We start from the raw sequence: 24,712 nt of genomic DNA, 5'->3' as shown, positions 1-24,712 counted from the left end.
GCTTTGCACTGTAATTCACTCCCTGAAACACATTTAAATATGACATGAAGTACCAAACATGCTAGAAACATGTTAAATCATGCAACACTTGGCTAAGTGCTAATGTGTGCGATTAATGCCACAAAACAGGAAGTTGTTGTAACTCAGGCATACAATGTCCGATCTGCTCCAAACTTCACATGTTTGAGAACAGTCCTGCCCTGAACACATCTACATGACAATATTCAGTTATAGTAATAGCACCACCCTCTGGCAACAGGAAGTGTCGTGTTTAACACTGTGATGCACTACTAGCAACATACTATAATATGCAATTGAGTAGTAAACATGCCAGAAACAATCTAAAACATGCTAGCAACACTTAGCTGAGTGCTAAAGCATGCTATTATCATCATGAAATAGGAAGTTGTTGTAACTCGAGCATACAGTGTCCAATCTGCCTTAAACTTCACATGTTTGATAAGCGCCCTGGCCTGAAGACAACAGACCATGCTCTGTTTTCCTAAAGCCACCGGGTGGCGGTGGCAGGGGTGCGAGGGCCCTTTCATTGCTGCTTGCAGCTTTAATTATGTTTGATTTTCAAAGCCCACTACATGACATAGGCATTATTTGCCTCATAAAACTAGAGGCCAAACATTATACAAATCTATTAAACCCCAGCATTGCAATGAGATGCACATATAGGCCAACAGTGACAACAGCAGCAGCATAAATTAAAACAGATGAATGTTAGGCAATGATCATTTTTAATTCATAATTATTTCAAGCTGAAATGCATGCTGGGAACTTGCAAAACATTGTTCAATGTAAAATTGTTCAGATGAACATAAAACAAATGGACTCCTCCTACTAAGTTTTTTTTTTTTTTTACATTGTAATAATTCACAGCACATAATTGTCTTGATTTTTCACAGTTGTTTTACCCATATTTTGAGTAACACATTGCATTGTGTTGTGTTTTAGGGTTGAAGGAAATTCCATTGTCCGTAAATGGAAATTAAGGTACGGATAATTTTCTGCCAGGACATTTTCTATTTTTATACTGATTTTTTTTTCTTACGGTAGTGCATTTCGGGGCCCATGGACGTACAAGCATAGACATGACAAGGAAAAAGTTTGAAGCTTTGATGAAGGAATCCAGCCTTGGCCAACACAACAACAAAAAAATATTTTACTTTATTACAATTGTGCACTCAAACAATGCATATACGTACAGTATATGGACGTCACCTCTCTCACAATAACATTGACCAGCCAGTATTCTGTTCAGACAGATGAAATGCAAGGACAATAACAATGATGACTTTATGTGAACAATTATGAGGTTGTTGAATCTCAGCTGACATTTATTATTGTCTCTATGACATACAGAGTTTGAAGTCTTTATTTATGACTAATCTGATATCCTTAACAGATTTCATGCCAAGATTTTGAATGTCTTCAATGGCTTCCATTTGTTTCAGTCAACTGTCCTCATGTTTACAGGTTGAAACCACACCCATAATGTATAAAGTAAAATCAGCCATTAAAACTGCTCAGCCCACCACAGGTCCATCATTCTGCTATAAAATTTTTGATAAATTACAGTCTCCATCAGGTTTGAACCACAAAGGCTGTCCCTGTAAGAATGATTTATGACTTTTCCCTTTCTTTCACGTTCTCCATTCTTTCTCCACCAATGACAGAATCCCTCTCTTGGATGGTCACTCTTCCAGACCACACTGTTGTATGGATTCAAACTCCTCCTGAGGGCCCTGTAAAAGCCTTCTCAGAGTCAGATGTGGCTTTGTTTGATTTCTTGCTTCTTTAAATGTTCCGAGACGTTGTGCATCCCAGTGGTTGAACCCATTTAGTCTGGTGATTTGGACTTTGTCCCCCTCCTTTACCCTGTGGGCTAAATGTGTCCTCCCCTTCAACTCCAGTTGTGTTTGGAAAGAGTCAAGAATGAAAAATGCACATAAGATGGACATCACTTTATAGTTCACCAGGTAAGGCATTGGTTGAAGTGTGTGTAAATGGAGGGCATTAGTGAAAGTGACATGTGAAGGCCAAGTATGTAACCCATACTCAGAAATTGTCCTCTGCATTTAACCCGTCCGAGTTAGTGCACACACACACACAGCTCAAGGCCTTGCTCAAGGGCACCTCAGTCATTTCCTGCCAGTATTGAGAATCAAACCCACAACCATTGGGTTCCCATTCAGTCGGTCACGTTCGACGTACGTCGGACAGACCGACGAATAGGAATCTCGCTAGAGAGGCCAATCTACTTCGAGTGTAACTACAACGAGCCAATGCACATTGGCATGCAATCATATGCATCAGCTGCTCGCCTCGCAGCGCGGGTATATAACGAGCAGCAGGTGCGTTGCATCTTCAGCTTTTCGCTTCGGAGCCGAACGGTGTTTGTTCCTGTTCTCTGCAAGCAAGTGTCTGCTAGAAGACGAGTCAAGCTTTTTGGTTGAACTTCTCTTTTTTTTCGAGTGCGGGCGAACAGCACAGCAGCGGGGTCAAAGTCCTCTCTTTATTTTCTGTTTTTTGTTTCGTTTGCCATTATAGAGCAAATAGCTGTTTGGACAGCGTTAGAAGGCTGTTCTCACGGCCGGTACGGTGCGCTTCGAGCGCTGAAAGCCGTTTTTACGGCTGGTAAGAGTGAGCGCCTTCAAAGAGAGAAAGAGCACACGACAGGCTGCACACAATCCCTGTCTGTGTTGCGGCGGCCGTTCCCCTGCGTGCTTCAGCACTCTAAAAGAGTAAAGTCCCTAAAAGAGCTTACACAAATAGAGCTTGCGTCTTTTTAAAGATGACATTCTATTTGTGTGTTTCTGGATGCGGTCATTTCCTGTCCTCACTGACGGCCACGATCACTGTTTCACATGTCTGGGCGCGTGCTGAAACGATGTTCGTGGGTGGTTCATGTTTTCGTATGAGAACATGATCACGTCGACACGCCGGTCGTGACTCTTCTTTCTCCGGGAAGCTTGAGTCCCCTCTGTTGTTGGCCAGCTGCCGCTTGTGTGTAAAAGCACAGCCGCGGGTCTGCCCGACACTCTGGGAGACCGCGGAGATCAGCGAGAGCAAACCTCTCGCTCCTCTGCGTGTCGTGTGCCGTCGAGCTGTCGGGCTGCAGCGCGGGTTGTCACGGCAACCCAGCGCTCGCTCGGCGCTCTAGATGCGCGGTCTCCTTGCCTAATCTCCATTGTAGCGCCCTCTCTGGTGCACCAGAAGAGGTCTACTTTGGTGAAATGGCTTGGGAGTCTTGAGGTTGAGGGGTTCCTTCGGGGAACCAACCCCCTAGGGCCCCTCCCTCTAGCGCATTACATGCTGTGCAGCTTCTGGATTGGATTGCTGGTCCTTTTCATAGGGGAACCTAGCATTCCATTTAGGGCTCCAGCTGAGGGTCAGATGTCGATTGCAGCATCGGAGAGAGGGCTGTTATGCTCTGGAAATGAGGGTGACGCTGCCCACTGTAATGGTGTGTGCTTATGCTGACTCAGATTCAGAGTTTACAGCCATGCTTTCCCGGGTGTTCCGGATGTGCATGAAAAACTTGGCAGTATGGAGCTATATTGGTGCCATAAATATGGAATGCCAAAAGTGCCAAAATCTGCATAAGTTTTTACTCTCTCACTACCCTTATGGGTGGGGTGGCTGTTCACAGACCACACCCACCCTGCATGTGAGGCCAAGGCACTCTTTATGCATGAGGGTAGTTCTGAGCCGGGGTTGAGCTGCGCTTGTTGACTAACCGTGATCAAAGTCACGGCGCAGGCCTTCGGCCAGACGATGTCCACCTCAGTGGTCCAGAAGCGCCCCCCTGGCTTACCTTGCTGAGGTGCAAGAGGTCGTCAAGCTAAACGCTTTCTCGACACTCCCATCTCACAAGGTGGCCTTTTCGGTGACACTGTCGGGGACTGAGCCCAGCAGTTCTCCTCAGTTAGTGGCAGACCGGGGAGCCTCCCCCGACAAACCATTGAGTTCCTCGTGGGCCCTCAGTCTGCTCGTCGCCAAGGGTGTCGTCCCCTGCAGAATAAAAAAAAAAAAAAACTCTGGCCCAGTCTGCTCTACTGTGTCCGCTGCAGGAAGATGACACCTCCCGTCTCTGCTACTGTTTAAGTGGTTAGTGAAAAATCACCCCTGAGACGGGTGACCTAGAGACGGGTGGGGCTGCTCTCCCCCCCCCCGGAGGAGGGCCGGGTGGTAAATCCTGTTGGTTGGGTTTGTTTCTGTTCTCCCGCTGGTCCAACAGCCAGCGGTACCCAAATTTTCAAAAAGAGAGCAGTTCCCCCATCTCTGGGTCTGAAGAGGGCTTGGAGAGCAGTGGGAGGAGAAAAGCCTCACCACTCTCATCCCCCTCTTCCTTCGCCAGAGGGCAGCAGTGTGCAGTCGAGAAGGCAGCAAAGCCTCTCCTGCGCCCCCTGCCCAACCGTGGAACCAGGTAGGTGTTGCACAGCACACTCTGACCCCGCTTCGGGCCGCCTCGCAGAGAGAGCCTCCCGAGCTGCGTCCCTGTGTTCCACCTCGCTGCCTCACTGCGGGTACGCCTGCGGTCCCTTTGATCCCGCCTGTACGGTCTCTGTGAGCCTGGTTAGCGCTCCCCAGTCCGTCTCGCTGGCTCATTCGGACCATCGGGCTCGGCTATGCGATTCAGTTCGCCCGGCGTCCCCCCAAGTTCAGGGGTGTCCACCTCACTGCAGTGAAGGCTGTCGATGCCCGTGTCTTGCGTGCGGAGATCGCGGTCCTACTGGCGAAGGACGCGATAGAGCCGGTCCCTCCAGCCGATATGAGGTCAGGGTTCTACAGTCCCTACTTCATTGTACCCAAGAAAAGCGGTGGGTTACGACCGATCCTGGATCTGCGAGTTTTGAATCGGAGCCTTCACAAGCTACCGTTCAAAATGCTCACGCAGAAATGCATTTTCGAGTGCATCCGTCCCCAGGATTGGTTTGCAGCGATCGACCTGAAGGACGCGTACTTTCATGTTCGATTCTTCCGCGACACAGGCCATTCCTGCGTTTTTGCGTTCGAAGGTCGAGCATATCAGTACAGAGTCTTACCCTTCGGGCTGGCCCTGTCTCCCCGCGTCTTCACGAAGGTCGTGGAGGGAGCCCTTGTTCCCATGAGAGAACAGGGTGTTCGCATCCTTAACTATCTCGACGACTGGCTCATTCTGGCACAGTCCCGGGATCAGTGGTGCGAACACAGGGATTTGGTGCTCAGACACCTCAGCCAGTTGGGTCTTCAGGTCAACTGGGAAAAGAGCAAACTCGCCCCGGTGCAGAGGATCTCTTTTCTCGGTATGGAGTTGGATTCGGTCGAACAGATAGCACGCCTCACAGAGGAACGTGCTCAGTCGGTGTTGAACTGCCTGAATACGTTCAACGGCAGGACAGCGGTTCCACTGAAATTTTTCAGAGGCTCCTGGGGCATATGGCAGCCGCAGCGGCAGTAACCCCGCTCGGTCTGCTTCATATGAGACCGCTTCAACACTGGCTCCACGGCCGGGTCCCGAGATGGGCGTGGCAACGCGGCACGTTCCGGGTGGCAATCACTCAGGAGTGCCGCCAAACCTTCAGCCCGTGGTCGGACCCCTTGTTTCTTCGGGCTGGAGTACCCCTAGAGCAGGTGTCCCGGCATGCTGTGGTATTCACAGATGCCTCTGCCACAGGCTGGGGTGCCACGTACAACGGGCATGCAGTGTCAGGGGTTGGACGGGCCCCCATCTGCATTGGCACATCAACTGCCTCGAGTTGCTAGCGGTACGCCTTGCCCTGAGCCGCCTCAAAGGGCCGCTACGGGGCAAGCATGTACTGGTCCGGACGGACAACACTGCGACCGTTGCGTACATCAACCGTCAAGGTGGTCTACGCTCCCGTCGCATGTCGCAACTCGCCCCCCATCTCCTCCTCTGGAGTCAGAAGCATCTGAGGTCGCTTCGTGCCATTCATATTCCCGGTGTGCTCAACCGTGTGGCCGACGAGCTATCACGAGCTGCGCGGCCAGGAGAGTGGCGACTCCACCCCCAGGTGGTCCAGCTGATTTGGAGAGAGTTCGGAGAGGCTCAGGTAGACCTGTTTGCCTCACCAGAAACCTCCCATTGCCGGTTGTTTTACTCCCTGTCCGGGGAACACTCGGAACAGACGCACTGGCGCTCAGCTGGCCCCGGGGCCTTCGCAAATATGCGTTTCCCCCAGTGAGCCTACTTGCACAGACCCTGTGCAAAGTCAGGGAGGACGAGGAGCAGGTTCTGCTAGTTGCGCCCTATTGGCCCAACCGGACCTGGTTCCCAGAACTCTCACTCCTCGCGACAGCCCCTCCCTGGCCCATTCCTCTGAGGAAGGACCTTCTTTCTCAGAGACGGGGCACTCTCTGGCACCCGCGTCCAGACCTCTGGAAACTCCATGTCTGGTCCCTGGACGGGACGCGGAGGTTCTAGGTGACTTACCCCCCGAGGTACTTAACACCATCGCTTCGGCACGTGCTCCGTCTACGAGACGGGCTTATGCCTTGAAGTGGAACCTGTTCGTCGAGTGGTGTTCTTCTCGTCGAGAGGACCCCCGAAGATGCTCGATCGGTGTCGTGCTTTCCTTCTTGCAGCAGGGGTTGGAGCGTAGGCTGTCCCCCTCCACCCTCAAAGTCCATACTGCTGCTATCTCCGCATATCATGACCACATAGATGGCAAATCTGTTGGTCAGCACGACCTGGTCGTCAGGTTCCTTAGGGGGGCGAGGCGGTTAAATCCTCCTCGTCCTCCCTCCATACCCTCTTGGGACCTTGCTCTGGTGCTGAGAGCACTTCAGATTGCTCCCTTTGAGCCCTTGCAATCAGCAGACTTAAAGATTCTGTCTATGAAGACTTTGCTGCTGGTTGCATTGGCCTCCATCAAGAGGGTAGGGGACCTGCAGTCTTTTTCGGTCGACGAATCGTGCCTGGAGTTCGGGCCGGGTGACGGCCATGTGGTACTGAGACCCCGGCCTGGCTATGTGCCCAAGGTTCCTACCACTCCCTTCAGGGACCAGGTAGTGAGCCTGCAAGCGCTGCCCTCGGAGGAGGCAGACCCAGCCCTGGCTTTGCTCTGTCCAGTTCGCGCTTTGCGACTGTACATAGACAGAACTCAAAGCTTCAGGACCTCAGACCAGCTCTTTGTCTGTTACGGAGGCCAGCAGAAGGGAAAGGCTGTCTCCAAGCAGAGGATGGCCCACTGGATAGTGGATGCCATCGCCCTGGCTTACCAAGCTCAGGGCGTGCCCTGCCCGCTCAGGTTGCATGCGCACTCCACGAGAGGCGTCGCATCTTCCTGGGCGCTGGCTCGTGGCGCCTCGCTAACAGACATCTGTAGAGCTGCGGGCTGGGCGACACCTAACACGTTCGCTAGATTCTATAGCCTTCGTGTCGAGCCGGTCTCCTCCCGTGTTCTCACCTCAGGTCAGAGGCACGGAGAGGTCCCGGCTTAGTGTCGGCTTGCTGCGCTTACATGCGCTTTTTTCTCCAGAGAGTCCCTACAAGGCAGACCCTGTTGAGTCCTCCGATCTCCCTTCGGCAGCCGACGTGGCGGAGCGTCTGGCGCTAGGCCTATACTCCGTTGTATCCTTGAGAACCGGGTTCAGGCTGGGTACCATATGTGTGACCCTACTGGGATCCCATATGTCTAGTTCCACGGTTGCTCCTAAACGAAGCCCGTGTCTTTCCCTCTGGGAGAACCCACCTCTCATCGAGTTGGAGTCACCCCAGTTCTTCCATATGTAGTACAGCCTACGGGTTAGTCCATATGTACTTCTCCACTTAACTCCTTCGGGAAGGATGTGGCTTCCGCAGCGTTCCTTTCCCAGCGGAAGGGTACGCTTTCCCAGCGTTTCCAATAGTCTCACTGAATGGGTTTTGGGGAACAGCAGTGATCGACACTCTCTGTGTTAGCCCTGTCCCACCGTCCGTAGGCAAGGGGGTTCAGGTGGCTTACAACAGAGCGCTGGAAGAGGGCAGCCCCTGTGGCGCTTTGGTAGGGATTCCTATTCGTCGGTCTGTCCGACGTACGTCGAACTTGACCGACTGAATGGGAACGTCTCGGTTACAAAGGTAACCCTCGTTCCCTGAAGGAGGGAACGGAGACGTACGTCCCGTCGCCACAGTCGCTGTACCCCGCTGATGCTGCCGCCTATCCGGTTCGGCTCCTCAGCGAAAACCTGAAGATGCAACGCACCTGCTGCTCGTTATATACCCGCGCTGCGAGGCGAGCAGCTGATGCATATGATTGCATGCCAATGTGCATTGGCTCGTTGTAGTTACACTCGAAGTAGATTGGCCTCTCTAGCGAGATTCCTATTCGTCGGTCTGTCCGACGTACGTCTCCGTTCCCTCCTTCAGGGAACGAGGGTTACCTTTGTAACCGAGATGTTACCAGTCTGACTCTTTAACCTTTAGGCCACGACTGCCCACCTAGGTCCTTTTAGTAAATTCAAGGATAGGAATAAAAGAACATGTAAATAAAACAATTTAACTATTGTACCTGTCTGAAATATTTAAATCAATGTGATGTTCTATAAGCCACATGCATGTCTTGACAGACAAGAAGAGTGTTTGGTGCTCTGATGAAGTGATTATGGTTGTCTGAGAGAAAGGAGTGCTACATTCATTCAAGTGCAGTTATGTCATTGGTTGCTGGTTTAAGCATGCTCACATTCTTGAATGTCAGGTTGTCTAATGGTCATCTGTTATAATCTCAAGGTGCGTCCCAGTTCGCGTACTTATGCACTATTCTATGACGTTTTAAGTACAAATAGTGCAAGTAGTGCGTTCACACAGAAAATTCCAAAAAGAAAAAGTACACTTTAAGTTACCCGAATGATGCACTAAATTAACGGAAAAAATAAAGTGTGGAATGTTGGACACTTCATGCACTCTGTCGCAGCTTTAATTACATTGTGGAGGGGGAGGGGGGATCAGACTCCAATGTTTAATGACAAAATAAACTTATAAAATTCATACACTACATGGATGAGTACATAGTGCATAAGTACATAGTGTATAAGTGCGTCATTTGTGACGCAACTACATAGTCTTGTCTTGTCAGTGGCCTATTTGTCAAATTAAGAATGCATCTGCTGAGATTAACTAATTGTGAGTGCATTGATTTAGATCTACTGCCCTGGCATAAAGGTTTCTATTTACAATGTGTTTTTTAGTCATTGCAAACAAAGACAACATATCTGTTGATCGGCATTTAAATAGGTCTGTAGGCTGTAATCACAGCAGATCGTCTGATCCTCATTGTTTTATGTTTTATTGTGTGTGGGCGTTTCTGTATTTGTGGGTGTTTTCAAACTGGTGGGTGTTTATACAGTATCTCACAGAAGTGAGTACACTGCTCACATTTTTGTAAATATTTTATTATATCTTTTCATGTGACAACACTGAAGAAATGACACTTTGCTACAATGTAAAGTAGTGAGTGTACAGCTTGTATAACAGTGTAAATTTGCTGTCCCCTCAAAATAACTCAACACACAGCCATTTGTCACAGCCACAAAAGTGAGTACACCCCTAAGTGAAAATGTCCAAATTGGGCCCAATTAGCCATTTTCTCTCCCCGGTGTCATGTGACTCATTAGTGTTACAAGGTCTCAGGTGTGAATGGGGAGCAGGTGTGTTAAATTTGGTGTTATTGCTCTCACTGTCTCATACTGGTCATTGGAAGTTCAACATGGCACCTCATGGCAAAGAACTCTCTGAGGATCTGAAAAAAAGAATTGTTGCTCTACATAAAGATGGCGTAGGCTATAAGAAGATCGCCAAGACCCTGAAACTGAGCTGCAGCACGGTGGCCAAGACCATACAGCGGTTTAACAGGACAGGTTCCACTCAGAACAGGCCTCGCCATGGTCGACCAAAGAAGTTGAGTGCACGTGCTCAGCGTCATATCTAGAGGTTGTGTTTGGGAAATAGACGTATGAGTGCTGCCAGCATTGCTGCAGAGGTTGAAGGGGTGGGGTGTCAGCCTGTCAGTGCTCAGACCATACGTCGCACACTACATCAAATTGGTCTGCATGGCTGTCGTCCCAGAAGGAAGCCTCTTCTAAAGATGATGCACAAGAAAGCCTGCAAACAGTTTGCTGAAGACAAGCAGACTAAGGACATGGATTACTGGAACCATGTCCTGAGACCAAGATAAACTTATTTGGTTCAGATGGTGTCAAGTGTGTGTGGCGGCAACCAGGTGAGGAATACAAAGACAAGTGTGTCTTGCCTACAGTCAAGCATGGTGGTGGGAGTGTCATGATCTGGGGCTGCATGAGTGCTGCCGGCACTTGGGAGCTACAGTTCATTGAGGGAACCATGAATGAGCAGAGCATGATCCCCTCCCTTCGGAGACTGGGCCGCAGGGCAGTATTCCAATATAACAACCCCACACACACCTCCAAGACAACCACTGCCTTGCTAAAGAAGCTGAGGGTAAAGGTGATGGACTGGCCAAGCATGTCTCCAGACCTAAACCCTATTGAGCATCTGTGGGGCATCCTCAAATGGAAGGTGGAGCAGTGCAAGGTCTCTAACATCCACCAGCTCCGTGATGTGGTCATGGAGGAGTGGAAGAGGACTCCAGTGGCAACCTGTGAAGCTCTGGTGAACTCCATGCCCAAGAGGGTTAAGGCAGTGCTGGAAAATAATGGTGGCCACACAAAATATTGACACTTTGGGCCCAATTTGGACATTTTCACTTAGGGGTGTACTCACTTTTGTGGCCAGCGGTTTAGACATTAATGGCTGTGTGTTAAGTTATTTTGAGGGGACAGCAAATTTACACTGTTATACAAGCTGTACACTCACTACTTTACATTGTAGCAAAGTGTCATTTCTTCAGTGTTGTCACATGAAAGATATAATAAAATATTTACAAAAATGTGAGGGGTGTACTCACTTCTGTGAGATACTGTATATCATGCAATGAAAATGATCCCCTTCACTCGACCCTACCCCTAAACCCTACCCACACTGACGTGGACAAATCAGGTAATGCTCTCAAAAACCTCCCTCTGTTTATGGCCTCGCCCACTGATCATTACTTCCAGGGGATGTAAAGGAACAAGGACAATTCATTCTCCCGAACTACTCACAAGTGCTAAAATACTACTCACAAAGGTCAGTTTATTTGACAAGTTAAAATTGTGAGGTAACGCAGAGCTGTTTCACTCGGCCTAACGTTACACTATCATAATAAACTGCATTTGAGTGTGTTGAAAGTTGTATTGTTATTATATGTATTAGTTTGTTGGCTGTATGAGACTAACAGTAAGCTAGATCAACATTAGAATATCATACTGATGATATTCTAACATTTCATTGTGTTGAGCTATATAACATTGATTCGTCATTTGCTTACCTGTCTAATAACATGCATGAGCGGCATCTCTGTCAAGTCGAAGTTTGTCGCAAAGCTCTTGCCATCTCGAAAACGCCACGCCGATATTGATCCTCGTTTTAATTCTCCTTTTGTCCCAAAGTTTGCTTACCATGGTCCATAATGTTTGAATGAAACAACAGCACCATGCCACTAGACATTACACAGCTGTCCACATCTGTTGCCATGGTTACTTTGCAGTACAAGCAGAAACCAGGGATAACGCAGACATTACGTCATTGACAGGCGACAAGTAACAAATAGGTTAATGATTGACCTCTATTTAAAATTGTGAATTTCTCTAAATTTACAATTTTATGGAAACATTTAGGATAATGTGAGTACACAATTGGTTTTTGGATATTTTGATATAAAAATCTTACATATTGTGCCTTTTAAGCCAATAGTTTTATTGTTTTGTTTATTATGAAAAGCCTGCTATCAACGTAAATTAAACATTTTTTTAATCCAAATTATTTAAAAAAATTAACATAAGTCAAGTCAAGTCTCCTTTATTTATATAGCGCTTTTTACAATGCAGATTGTGTCAAAGCAGCTTTACAGTGATAACTGGTATATAATTTTGGCTGCACAGCAGCTCTTAAAGAATGGTGTCAATGCAGGCAGATCAAAGCACTGTTGAATATCAAATGTCATGTCAAATGTCAAGTGTCCCCAACTAAGCAAGCCAAAGGCGACAGCGGCAAGGAACCCAAACTCCAACAGGTGACATCAGGTGGCAAACAGGTGTCAAATAGGTGTTAAAATGGAGAAAAAAACCTTGGGAGAAACCAGGCTTAGTCGGGGGGCCAGTTCTCCTCTGGCGAACAGTGCTTTGTTACGATTCAGGTAGCTATCATAAGTCCCATAGGATCGCAACATTCAAAGTATTTATTCCAGTTCCATCCAGTTGAGGATCCATAATATATAACTGTAGCCTAATGGTCGTAATTAGTGAACTCTAACTAATTAATGTGCAGTTTTACATCCCTCAACAATCAAAGGACTCCTCAGTCTAGACCGGATTTAGAGGATAGTTATTTAGCATTTGAGAATGGTTTTGAATCAATTTTCCTCTTAGGGTTCAAGGAAAGTTACACTGCTGGATTTTCTCTTTGTGTTGAGAACTTTGCAGGATTCCATGTGGATCCATATGCCTCTTTTCTGTTCCACCTGTCATCACTCAAGCTGCACATGCAGCTCTCAAACCCACATCTCTTATTCATGTTCATACTACAGTATGGCAAGATATTCAATTTCCACTATACTGTCCAAGATACCTGAGACACAGGCGCCTGTTCTCGATTGAATACTGCAGATTTAGAAAAAGAACATTGTATGAATGTTTTTCCATTTCTCTCTTTCCCTCTATTTTTTTTACCTCTCAGACATCTTCAGTCTACTAGTTTTACCTACTCAAGGTGTGCCATATGTTATGGATCAGAACAGTAATCAAGAGGGCAATTTTAGGTTACTGGAACTCACCCTTGTGTTGTGTATGTAGAAAGAAAAACTTTGTTTTACAGGTACCATACATTATTCTTTGAATTACAATGGAGTACAGTCTAAGTGCCATGGCATACTGAATGGTAACCATATCAAAGTATCATGGTATTACCATTTGATACTATAACTTTACCATAGTACCACCACAGTAATATTTGTAAGTGCAAAAACATGACTAAAAACATGGACTTAAATGTTTTCTAGTTTGTGTATAACACAACAGCAACCAGAATCAACTTTCACTATTATATCTAATAACTCAACATTATATTCTGTAATTGATGATGTCCTTTATTTATTTATTTTATTTTTTGTATTAATCTAATTGATTGCAAAATGTCAGTGCTATATAAATAATAATAATAATAATAATAATAATAATAATAATAATCACATGATGGACCAGGAGCCCGTTTCAGAAAGGAGGTTAAGTGAAAACTCTGAGTATGTTAACCCTGAAATGAGGGAAACTCTGGGTTTTCCATTTCAGAATGGAAGGTATGTCAAACCTGAGAAAGCAGGTTAAGTCAAGCCTGTTTCTGAAAGAGAGGTAACTTATACTCAGAGTCAGTTACCATGGTAACTTACTCTGTGAACCTAACCTGGTCAGGAGCAGGTTTTCTCTGGTAAACCCAGAGTTTCCTTCGGTCTCCTCCCCCTTTTTAATGTGCAAGTGATGTTTAAATAGTTCATTCATTCATTCATGCTGCAAAAATGCTTTGAGTATTTTTTGTCCTATTTCAAGCACAAATATCTAAAAATTCTTAAATCAAGATGGATTTTCTATATAAGAAAATAATATAAGATATTTAGTCTTGTTTTCTGGGGGGATCTAAATTAAGTGCATTTTACTTAAAATTATCAATATCTGCCAGTGTGGTAATAAAAATAATCTTAATGCAAACAGAAAACAAGATTAAAAGGTTAAAATCAAGGCATGTGATTAATGGCTTCAGTGGTGTAGGTAGTAGCGCGATGGATGCTGAAAACTAAATTGCAATGTGATTGACTGGGTTCGAATCTGCCTTCTGCTGAGCTCTCTATTCTCCTTTTTCCCATCACATCAGAAAGGCATTTATTTTCAATAAAAATGATGTTAATAAAATGTTAATTTACAACAATACTGAGGTGCAAATAGTATGTATCTGCCAGTATAAAAAATAAATAGCATCTAATTACTATTTACACTTATTGCAAATAACTGCTACTTTTAGCCTACATGGTAAATAGAACATAATTTGCAAAAAAAAAAAAAAAAAAAAGCACTTAAATTATTATTTTATTTCTTCCCTTTTGGCATGTGGGATACCATGAAAATGAGTACTGGTTCAATAACTTACCGTTCTGCCAGTTTTCACCTTTGATATTATAACAGTGATACGAATTACATTTGCATTGACTCAGAGGTATGCGGACGTCATTTTGTCACGTGGTGAATCGTAATATCGGAGCTCCATTGATGATGGCTTTTCATAGTTGTGGTGCACGCGCTTAACTCAGAGTCAACCTACTCAGAGTCGATTGAACTAACTCAGTTCAGCTGTTCTGAAACAGAAAACTCAGAGTTTCCCGTTTCAGAGTAAGTCAACTCAGAGTTCAAGGTTTAACTCAGAGTTGGTTGAACCTCCTTATTGAAACGGGCCCCAGGCGGTCATAAATCAAAATATTGACTGACATTAAGCATTTCCTCCTAGTTAAAATGCCTATTTATTTTGCTACCTAACATGCATGAAAACATTGTTAGTTTTATTTTATTCTTTGCTTTTAACATCATTCATTCACTTTTTTTTTTCACTGTTTGGTTCCAGTGTGACTTTGACAAAGTTTTAAAGGTCCAGTGTGTAATATTTAGGATGATCTATTTACAGAAATGCAATGTAATATACATAACTATGTTTTCAGTGGTGTATAAACTAAGACCTTACATAATAAACCGTTATGTTTTTATTACCTTAGAATGAGCCATTTCTATCTACAAACACCGCGGGTCCCCTTACATCGAATTCACCATTTTGTGCTACCATGTTTCTACAGTAGCCCTAAACAGACAAACTGCTTTACAGAGTGTTTTTTTGACTGGCTACTCTCTGCTGTCCGTCTCTGATGACAACATCTTTGTCCTGTGTTGGCCACCATAGCTTCTCTATGTGCTTCGATAGGGAGGGGTTAGCAGTGGGCTGAGCCGTTGGTTGCAATTCTCAACCTCACCGCTAGATGCCGCTAAACTTTACACACTGCACCTTTAACAGACGTAAGAGAATCGTTGTCATTTAGGAATAAGATCATGTGGGTGTTTGAATCAAGATCACATTCTTTTAACAATTAATCATGCAGCTCTATTATGACCCATTTTTTGGGTCACGACACCAGTTCAGAAATATAGCTCTAATTGATCCTCTCCAATTGATGCCTTTCCAGGCATCTGGATCTCAGGTAGGTCAGTCAGGAATAGTGTCCAGCTCCAGGGGTTTGATCTCGTTTACTCTTTATTGGTACATGGGCTCTGTATCTCACACCTTCACCCATGAGGGTCTGGAGGTGAGGAATGTGACACTAGCAGTAGAGAGCACAACATTTGCAGTTATTAATTTACTCACTTAAGACCCAAGATATTTATGGAGCTGTTTAGCAATTAATACGTATACATTCCGGTGTTGCTTGTGCTCCACATTAGCAAAGTAAGCAAACACTTATCCTCAAATCTAGTTACTAAATATTGTTAATTAATTTGAAAGGTGCTCATTACTTGTATAAATATCATGCATAGATGAAAAATAATAATCAATCTTTATTCTCATTGCAATAGTTACAGTCCATCTGGTTGTTAACTTCTTGACACCCACAAAATTCCCACAAATAGTCAACAAGAACAAATTGTACCTTCATTAGCGGCTGGAGGCCGTCAGCACTTCTTTTTACTGTCGTTTTACCATTCTTCATTTTTATTCACCTCTTGTTAATATGGTTAGTAAAATGCATCTGATAAAATACTAAGCCAATAGGCAGCATTAGTCGAGCTATATAATTGCAGAGTTTCAGTTCAGTTCATAGGACTGTTGGGCAGGGTGGTGTACAGCAGCTTTTATGACCTAAAATCTCATCGTCACACCTGGACTTCCAAACGAAGGACAGATTTGTAGATTCTGAGAGATGTGTGGGCGTGGTACAGTCATGAGTGCCCTGCAGAGACGGACTGCTGACCCTGCCGTGAACCGTGATCTGGGTTTGATTAAAAGGGTCCTTTAAATCTTGCTCGCTAACAATGTGCTCAAGGCATGTTCTGCAGTAAAAAAACATTTTTTCAGGCATTCCCTGTTGAGTTCAAAACAACAACCAGAAGGCCAAGGGAAGAGAGGAGAGAGATGTAAAAACACAAAAGGCGTTTTGCCAGTGAATAAATTCAGTGCAGGGTGGCATCTGTGAAGGGGGTACTGAAGAGTTTACAAAAGCTGTTGAGGGTTGAAAGTGAGATTAGGTCGAGTCCAAATTGAGTCCAGAGTCAAAGAAGGTTTATCCAATCATTTAAGGGAGTGCAAAGAATTTTGAAGTATTACTTTTTCTCCATGACTCTCACACAAACTGCTAATAGGCCAGATGGATGTTGAAAGTCAAGTTTTCTTTACTGTAAATATTTTAATTACGTACAGCACTTTGGACAAATTGATTCTGATTGGTCAGTCACAGAATTCTGTGATCAAATTTTGTAAAATGGTGCTGATGATACTTTTCATATTACTCATATTCATATTACTGACCAATTTCTTAGATAATAAAATCAATTTATTTTAAAATAATAATAATAATTATTTATTTTAAAAAAATGTTTGAAATAAAATTATTGTATCTGGTGAGTAGCCATGTTACAAGTGGGATAATGTCAAGTCATCTGGTCATTATTACAAAATAAAGCCTTCCACCTGTGATTTTCGCAATAATGTATAGTTGACAGTTGCTGTGTCTCATTTCGAGTTCGCATTTGTTGGCTGCATACGTCATTGAGGATGCCTCATTTCGGAAAAGTAACCAATACATTCCAAAGTAAGAAAGAAATTACAATCATTTACGCCTCACAAGGAATAACAGTCAATTACTCTTCTGAAATCACACATACTCAATGACATATAGAGCCGACAAATGCGACCTACAGAGGGCGCAGCCTTTGAAATGACACCGAGTTAGTGTTTCATGAAACTATTTTTTTTTTTTAAAGAATGAATCATTCTTGTTCATGTCCATGCACTAACTTATATTTGTCATTTATTGACTGTCCTTAAACAAGCCAGTGTTTTGAGGCTGAACGAGATTTGCATTAGTGAACAAACTGAATGACTGGGACATCTCATTTCTGAAAGAGGACCTGCTCACTCTTGATTGTAGACACACATGTTTTAAGAGAGAATAATAACACTTTCAGTCGGGAATGACTCAATGATTTGCAACAAAAATGTAAAATGTGGAATGATTCAATGACTCACTCAAATCAGTGATTCAATGGCTCACACAGAACAGTACGTGACTTCTTGCCACCAACTGGCACAATGATGTAACCTGCAGAAATGGCCACTAAGTAAACTAACCTTTTTTGGTGAAGGGACTTGGTGAGATTTGAGTCATTGATTTGAGTCACTCTCTCTCATTATATAGTTGCACAGATTAATTCTCTGTAAAATTTCAATTTTACCTTTAATTAAATAGATCAGTGGTTCCCAAACTTTTTAGAGTGGAGTACCCCCTGAGGCATTTACCATCCTTCTGCGTACCCCCTCTCTTCCTCTTAGACTGCACCTTTTCCATTAAGGAACAATATTTGCCCCCTAAATTGGTATTTTTTTAAAAAAAAATCTATATAAATACCTTTACAACATTAATAATGTTTTAAATAATAATAAAAAGTTCAATAGAGAAATATGCAATTATAAAACTTGAAAAGTGATTCTTTTAAATACTAAAACCGTCAATGGATGGCGGTAAGTCATAATGCAATGTGAGTCATTAAGTCGTTCGTTCAACGGCTGTATTTATGAATGAATCATTGAATCACGAACAATTCGTTCAAAGCCGCAGATTCGTTCACGGAACACCGCTCTGTGTTGTAGTTGTGCTGTGGCTTTCGTTGCAAAATAGAGCAAATACTGACAATATTGTGAAGAACATCACTTAATATTACCCTTTTATTTGTTGAAATGTTGTATAATATCAATATCACATTTGCAATCGTGTGGATATTTGGATTTGCATTCTTGCTCGTATAACATTATCAACATTAAAAACAAGAGCTCACAAAGGGTATGTTTTGTATCAAGAGTTTGAATCTTAAATTGATCTCTATGCACCTTTTGTGCCAGGCTGTTTGTTCAAGTGCTAAATCTACAGGTACATTGTCGAGAACGGCAGTAATGTAGCGCGATTTGCTCAGGCAGCAGACTCTGCACGCAACATGCACCCATATGCGCGCTGCTTATGTGGAAATGGACGCTGTCAGATTTGACCACAAAAGATGTGGTATTTTGATTGGATGTATTTATGTATTTACGGCATTGTGCCTGTTAGAAAATATATGATCGGTTTTAATGTTATTTTAAGGTGGGGAAGAATTAAATGAACGGCAACATTCGGCATTTTGTTCGCGTACCCACTCTGTCACCTCACGTACCCCCCAGGGGTACGCGTACCCCAGTTTGAGAACCGCTGAAATAGATTAAATGCCAATACTATAAATGTGACCTTTGTATTGGGATAATTATCTAAATGCTTATCCATCTTATTTTAACTCAGATGTTAAGTTAATTCAAATGTTCTTTTAATAAGGGTTAACATTGCTTTGTTCAACCCTCTCTATCCCACCCCCCTCCCCCTTTAATACATTTTCCTCAAAATGTCCACAAATTACTTCAAGATGACCTTATACAGACTAAAGGACCTAATTAGGCCTGTGGCTTCATTTACCAGAATCACATTAGCTAGTAAAGACTTGAAACAGCAAACATGCTGTTTCATCATTACCACAACAACATATCCTTACGAGCTGAGAATCGATTTGAGGGGATGAACTCAATCAGCCTTGAGAGGAGCTTTGAGAGGAGACCAAACCAGACTAAGTATGGAGATGAGCTGGCGATGAGAGAAAGGAGACTCCAGATTTCGCAATGGTTGCAACATCTGCAGTCAATGAAGCATTAAACCTGAACTTTCCAGAACCCTGCAGGAAGAGAGGACAACAGAGAGAGAAGGAGAAGGGCTCCAGCATGGAACCTTCAACCCCTTAAGTTATAAAACTGGTTTACATTTAGGTTGTGGTGTTGTCCAGTGTCTGCCCTCAACATGCCCTCCTTAATATTCTTCATGTCATACTGTACTGAAATTATCTATGGTCCCATAGTAGGGCATGTTGAGGGGGACCATTATAAAATATTTGAATGTTTTAGAATTCCATATTGTCAACCTTATTTTTAACATAAGAGACAAGTGGGTGCAGCCATTTGTAACTTGAATGTACAAGGCTTCCATTCTCAGCTGCTTAAAGGGTTAGTTCACCCAAAAATGAAAATTCTGTCATTAATTACTCACCCTCATGTCATTCCACACTCATAAGACCTTCATTCATCTTCGGAACACAAATTAAGATATTTTTGATAAAATCCGATGGCTCAGTGAAGCCTGCATCCCAGCAAAACAATTAACACTTTCAATGCCCAGAAAGCTACTAAAGATGTATTTAAAACAGTTCATGTGACTACAGTGGTTCAACCTTAATGTTATGAAGCGACGAGAATACTTTTTGTGCACAAAAAAAACAAAACAAATAATGACTTTATTCAACAATATCTAGTGATGGGTGATTTCAAAACACTGCTTCATGAAGCTTCGAAGCTTTACGAATCTTTTGTTTCGAATCAGTGGTTTGCAGCGTGTATCAAACTATATAATATATAAAATATCAATAAGATATTTGACAAAACCTGACTCATTCAAAGCTTTCCAGATTATCGCCATATTTAAATTATTGTTGCAGCTATTTTTTGTTATATGAGTGTAACAGTACATGTAACCACACTCATGAAGACAAAGATAGACGTTAGAAAAAATGTCTTTAATAATAATACTCTTGAAAACAGGAATAATTCACACGCAACAAATGAGAACCAACAAGCACTGAGGGAGAACTGAGGACTTGTATGCATGGACCAAACAAAGGAACTAATTAGATAATTAACTAGACACAGGTGGAACCAAATTAATTAATCAGAAAACAGAAAAAACAGGTCACAGGGCAAACACAAAGGAACTCAAAATGACCAACCATGTAACAGATTGCCTCCTCCCAGGAAGTCCTTGTGTCGTAAAAGACAGAGTACAACTGGCAGGGGCCATGGAGGGGGATGTGGAACAAATGACAAAAGAAAACAGTTCAGGTTCAACAAATGAGTCCATGGGGAAGTGCAGAAAGGGTGGAGCCAGAGGGAAGCCAGGAACAGGAGGAGCCAGATTGTAAACCAGAGGCCAGCCAGGACAAGGCCCCAGGGTGGAGTCGAAGGTGGGAGGAGCCATGGTGGAGTCGACTTGGTGGCAGATGACACCCTGGGGATGACCAATGGAAATGCAGCCAATGATGGAGAACCAGATGGAGCCGATGAGCCCATGCGCAGCCAATGGACCTGAAGACTGAGGTGGAGCCTGCGGCGACGAGCGTCTGAGGTAGAGCCGAAAATCCTGAGGGTTTCTGGTGGAGCTGAGGGAGGAGCCAAGGTGGAGCCAAAGTGTCAATGGGCCGAGGTGGAGCAGGGGGCACAGTGGCTGGAAGCGGTATGTGGGTGAAGCAGAGTGGCAGAAGGTCAGCAGCGATGGTGGGGCTGGGGAACTGTCTGAATGAGGAGGCGGGAGAGGGAGGCTGGGTGGGCATTCAGGAGAATCAGGGAACACTGAAGAATTAGGGGAACTTGAGAAATGGGTAAACAGGGGATAACCTCGCCAAACCAGTCTTTAAGGTCCTCCTGAATGTCCTTTAGTTCTTCATAATAATTACCAGGGACTGCACTCATCTTAACCACAGCATTGGTGTTGTGGGCGGGGCTTTCCTCCCAGCCCTCGAGTTCCACAAGCACTCCCTCAGCGACGTATGGTGTTGCTGGCTCACGCACCTGGTCAGACTCTGTCAGTGGTCCAGGCTCTGAGGCGATGAAACACTCTCCTTATCCTTGGTACAGGCTCGTCTCTCGCAGGTGGCCGGTCTTCACTGTCTGGGGTGGGCTCAAGCAAATATTCCGTCGGGTCACTCGCTGGTGGTGGTTGACTGGTCTCTGGTGGTGGAGTGGGGCTGGTGTCAAAGTCATCCTCTATGGGGCCGATGGTGAATGGTGAATTATTGTGTACCAGCACCCACTTCACAAAAGAGGCAAAATCCTCTTTAGGACCGTCCGCTGGAACGTGTGCCTTCGACCGCTCGTTCAAGCTGGCGGGATAAAAAACACAGAGAAAGCGGTCCGGATAATGAGTCTGGCATGTGAAATGTAAAAAGTACCGTATGTGTGTCTCCAGCGGACAGTCTTCCAGCTCTAGGCAGAGTAGCTGGACGGAGGGAAGGTCCATGGGGAAAAGAAAATAAAAATAAAAAAATCAAACAGAAAGGGAAAACACTGCAAAATACTGTTCGGTCGGTTCTTCTGTAACGGTACGTGTAACCACACTCACGAAGATAGACGTTAGGAAAAATGACTTTAATAATACTCTTGAAAACAGAAATAATTCACACATAACACAATCGAGAATCAACAAACACTGAGGGAGAACTGAGGCCTTATATGCATGGACCAAACAAAGAAACTAATCAGATAATTAACTAGACACAGGTGGAACCAAAAGAACTAATCAGAAAACAGAAAAAAACAGGTCACAGGGGAAACACAAAGTAACTCAAAATGACCAAACATGTAACAATGAGTGACCATTTTAGTATTTTATTCTCTTATAGCTTTTTTTTTTTTTTTTTTTTTTTTTTTTTTTTTTAAATACCATATTTAAAGCAAGTTTCCTTTTACTGGAATTTCTTAACCCTCTCACCTTTGTTCAGGCACTAATTGTACATCTAGAGGAGTTCTGGTAGACCACTTTTGTTGATTTTTCCATCAGACTCCCCTGGCTATTTCTGAACCCTTCCTCTTTTTTTTAATCTTCCCTTCATACTAATTTCTTCTTCTCTGATCTTTGATTCGTTCTATGGAGTGGTTGCTGAGAAGAACCAGGACCACAAGTCTGACATTTTCTTCAAGTCAACTGTGATGCTGTAATCCGTCATCAAGGGGCCTGAGTGTGTTTTGATGAGGAATCCTTTATGAAGAGCAGTATAGCTTCAGTATTTCAAGTGAATCAAATATTAGAAAGCTGAATTTGAATGAGACTCTCCAGTGTTACTTTGTAGACTCCAGCATCATTTGACCGAATAACTGTTTGTTGTTCAAACATGCCGCCTGTGGCCTTAGCTAAAGGGTGGGCTTCCGCAACACTGGTGGCTGGCGCTCTATTGCTGTCCTCATTTTCATCTCCCTCAATCCTGAAACAAGAGGAGGAAAGTAAATAATTCAGAGCTCTCAAGGATTAGGTCATCAGTGCCTTGACCTGCTGCCAGCCATAATATTGTGTTGTGGTTTCATTACCGACCCAATCAGAGCCATATAATTAAAACATTCCATTCGTTTACTTCACTCGTCTTCCATCGCTTGCTTCACTCAAAACAGGGATTGTAAATCCTCAGTGCCTAATGCCCTGTTAAATTATGTTAAGATCATTAACTGATAGTTCCGCTAGTAATCTCTGTAAACAAAGGCTGTGTGTGTAAAAGATTGTAACTTATCTGGATTTAGGTTGTTACAAGGAAGATTTTTTTTATATATATTTGACTCTGAGGTTTATGCAAAATAAGCTAACCATAACAAAGAGCCTCAGTAGTACACAATGTTTGTCTGTTAAATATATTTGGTTATTTTCACTGACATTCATTGAACATTTACTGGTGACACTGGTGTTTGAATTTGCTTTCACTTATTTATTCTTTCAGATATATGTGTACCATCTATCCAGATGTTTAAATTAAATTGTCTTGTGTGTCATTATTCAGTAATATTTCTGCCTTTCTTTTAACCCAAAACAGCAAACATTTCATAAAAGGTTTGATCTCCGTCTCGGGACGTTCGATGATGGTTGAGTTGAGTGGAACGACAGAAGAAGGATCAAAGCTGGACTGAAGACAGACAGCAGGAACGTTGACAATTGAAGATAGACAGGCTTAAAAACAGGATTCTCCCCACTGAAGGATCTTACCAGTGTTCCAATTGATTCTTGGCTCATGATGTTGTAGCCACGGGCGCCCCAGGATGATGTCAGCAGTTGAACCTTCCAGCACCAGATCTTATCTTCGTGCAGACTTCCTATGCGGAGCGTCAGGGTAGGGGAGAAGTGACAGTTGCGACCACAGTCCAGCGGTTTTCCCAGAATGAAGGGTATCGCTAAGTTTTGGGGGCAGTGTTTCCTCTTGACAATGAGTCTTTGAAGCAGGGTTGTGAGAGATGAAGTTCCCCGCTGATTCAGAGTCGATGAGGGCTTGTGCTGACGATGATTTAGGATATATACTGTAGTTCTGGTTAAAGGAGCAATTTGTGGAGGAAGTTGAATAGTACTCACCACTGGGCGTGGTGGTCGAATGGCATAGAATATAAGCGTAGATGGTTAGTAATCCTCTGCAGACGGTCCGCAAGAGTGAGATGGTTGGAGTCGATCTGCATCGGCTCTGGTGCTGGAAGGGCGACAGGTGTTAGGGAGGGCAGAGGATGCAGAGTGGGTTGTTGCAGTGAGCATGCAAATAGGCGTTGTGACACCCGGATGATTTTCTGGATAAAATTTTCAGTTGATGAATATCAGTATTTAATCCTTGACGAAAAGGAGTGAGGAGGGCTGTCTCATTCAGCCACTTAAGGCCGCTAGGGTGCGGAATTGTAGGGTGTATGTGCTGACTGGATCAGTACCTTGACGAAGATTGAAGAGCTGATCGTGTACAGAGAGGGTTGAAACAGTCTGTCCGAAGACTTCCTTGAAATGGCTGATAAATTCAGAAAGGGAGTTGGTGACTTGAGCGTTGGACTGCCACAATGATTGTGTCCACTGCAAAGCTCGGCCAGAGAGAGATCATAAATGCCACTCTGGCGTAATCGGTGGTGAAGAGTGTAGGCTGCATTTCAAAGTATAGAGAATACTGTAGGAGAAACCCGCTGCAATCCTCCGCCTCACCGGTGTACAGTATGTCGCTGGTGAACAGGTGCAGGTGATTAGAATTCCAGGAATTGTGAATGAGTGGGCGGATCTGGTGCTGATGGCTGGGTCGATGGTGTTGCGAACAACATATATATATATATATATATATATATATATATATATTACTTTTTTTGGACTGTCAGTTTAACTACCGTTTGGGTTTTTTTTCTTATGCACCAACGCAATGTAATCTGACTACTTTTGGATTGCATTTAGATTACTTTTATGCTAACCCTTATTTGATGTCACATATATTGTAGGATAATCTTGTACTATTTTGTCAGATACAAAGAAAAAATATATTCCAAAAAATATATTCTATTCACCAACAAGAGCCTCAACAGATTCTTTTTAAAGTGCAATGTATGGTTAATACTTCAAAATACTAACACTAATGTACCTGTTAGTATTTGCTGATAGTAACACTGAATAAAACAAAATCACATCTTATGATTTTAAAACATATTTACTTAAAATTAAGTAAATTTTGAAAACAGCAACATTACAAAAAC

The sequence above is a fragment of the Ctenopharyngodon idella genome, chromosome 7 (assembly GCF_019924925.1).
Source record: "Ctenopharyngodon idella isolate HZGC_01 chromosome 7, HZGC01, whole genome shotgun sequence".
Classification (NCBI taxonomy): Eukaryota; Metazoa; Chordata; class Actinopteri; order Cypriniformes; family Xenocyprididae; genus Ctenopharyngodon; species Ctenopharyngodon idella.
Note: the sequence above shows the minus strand (reverse complement) of the source record.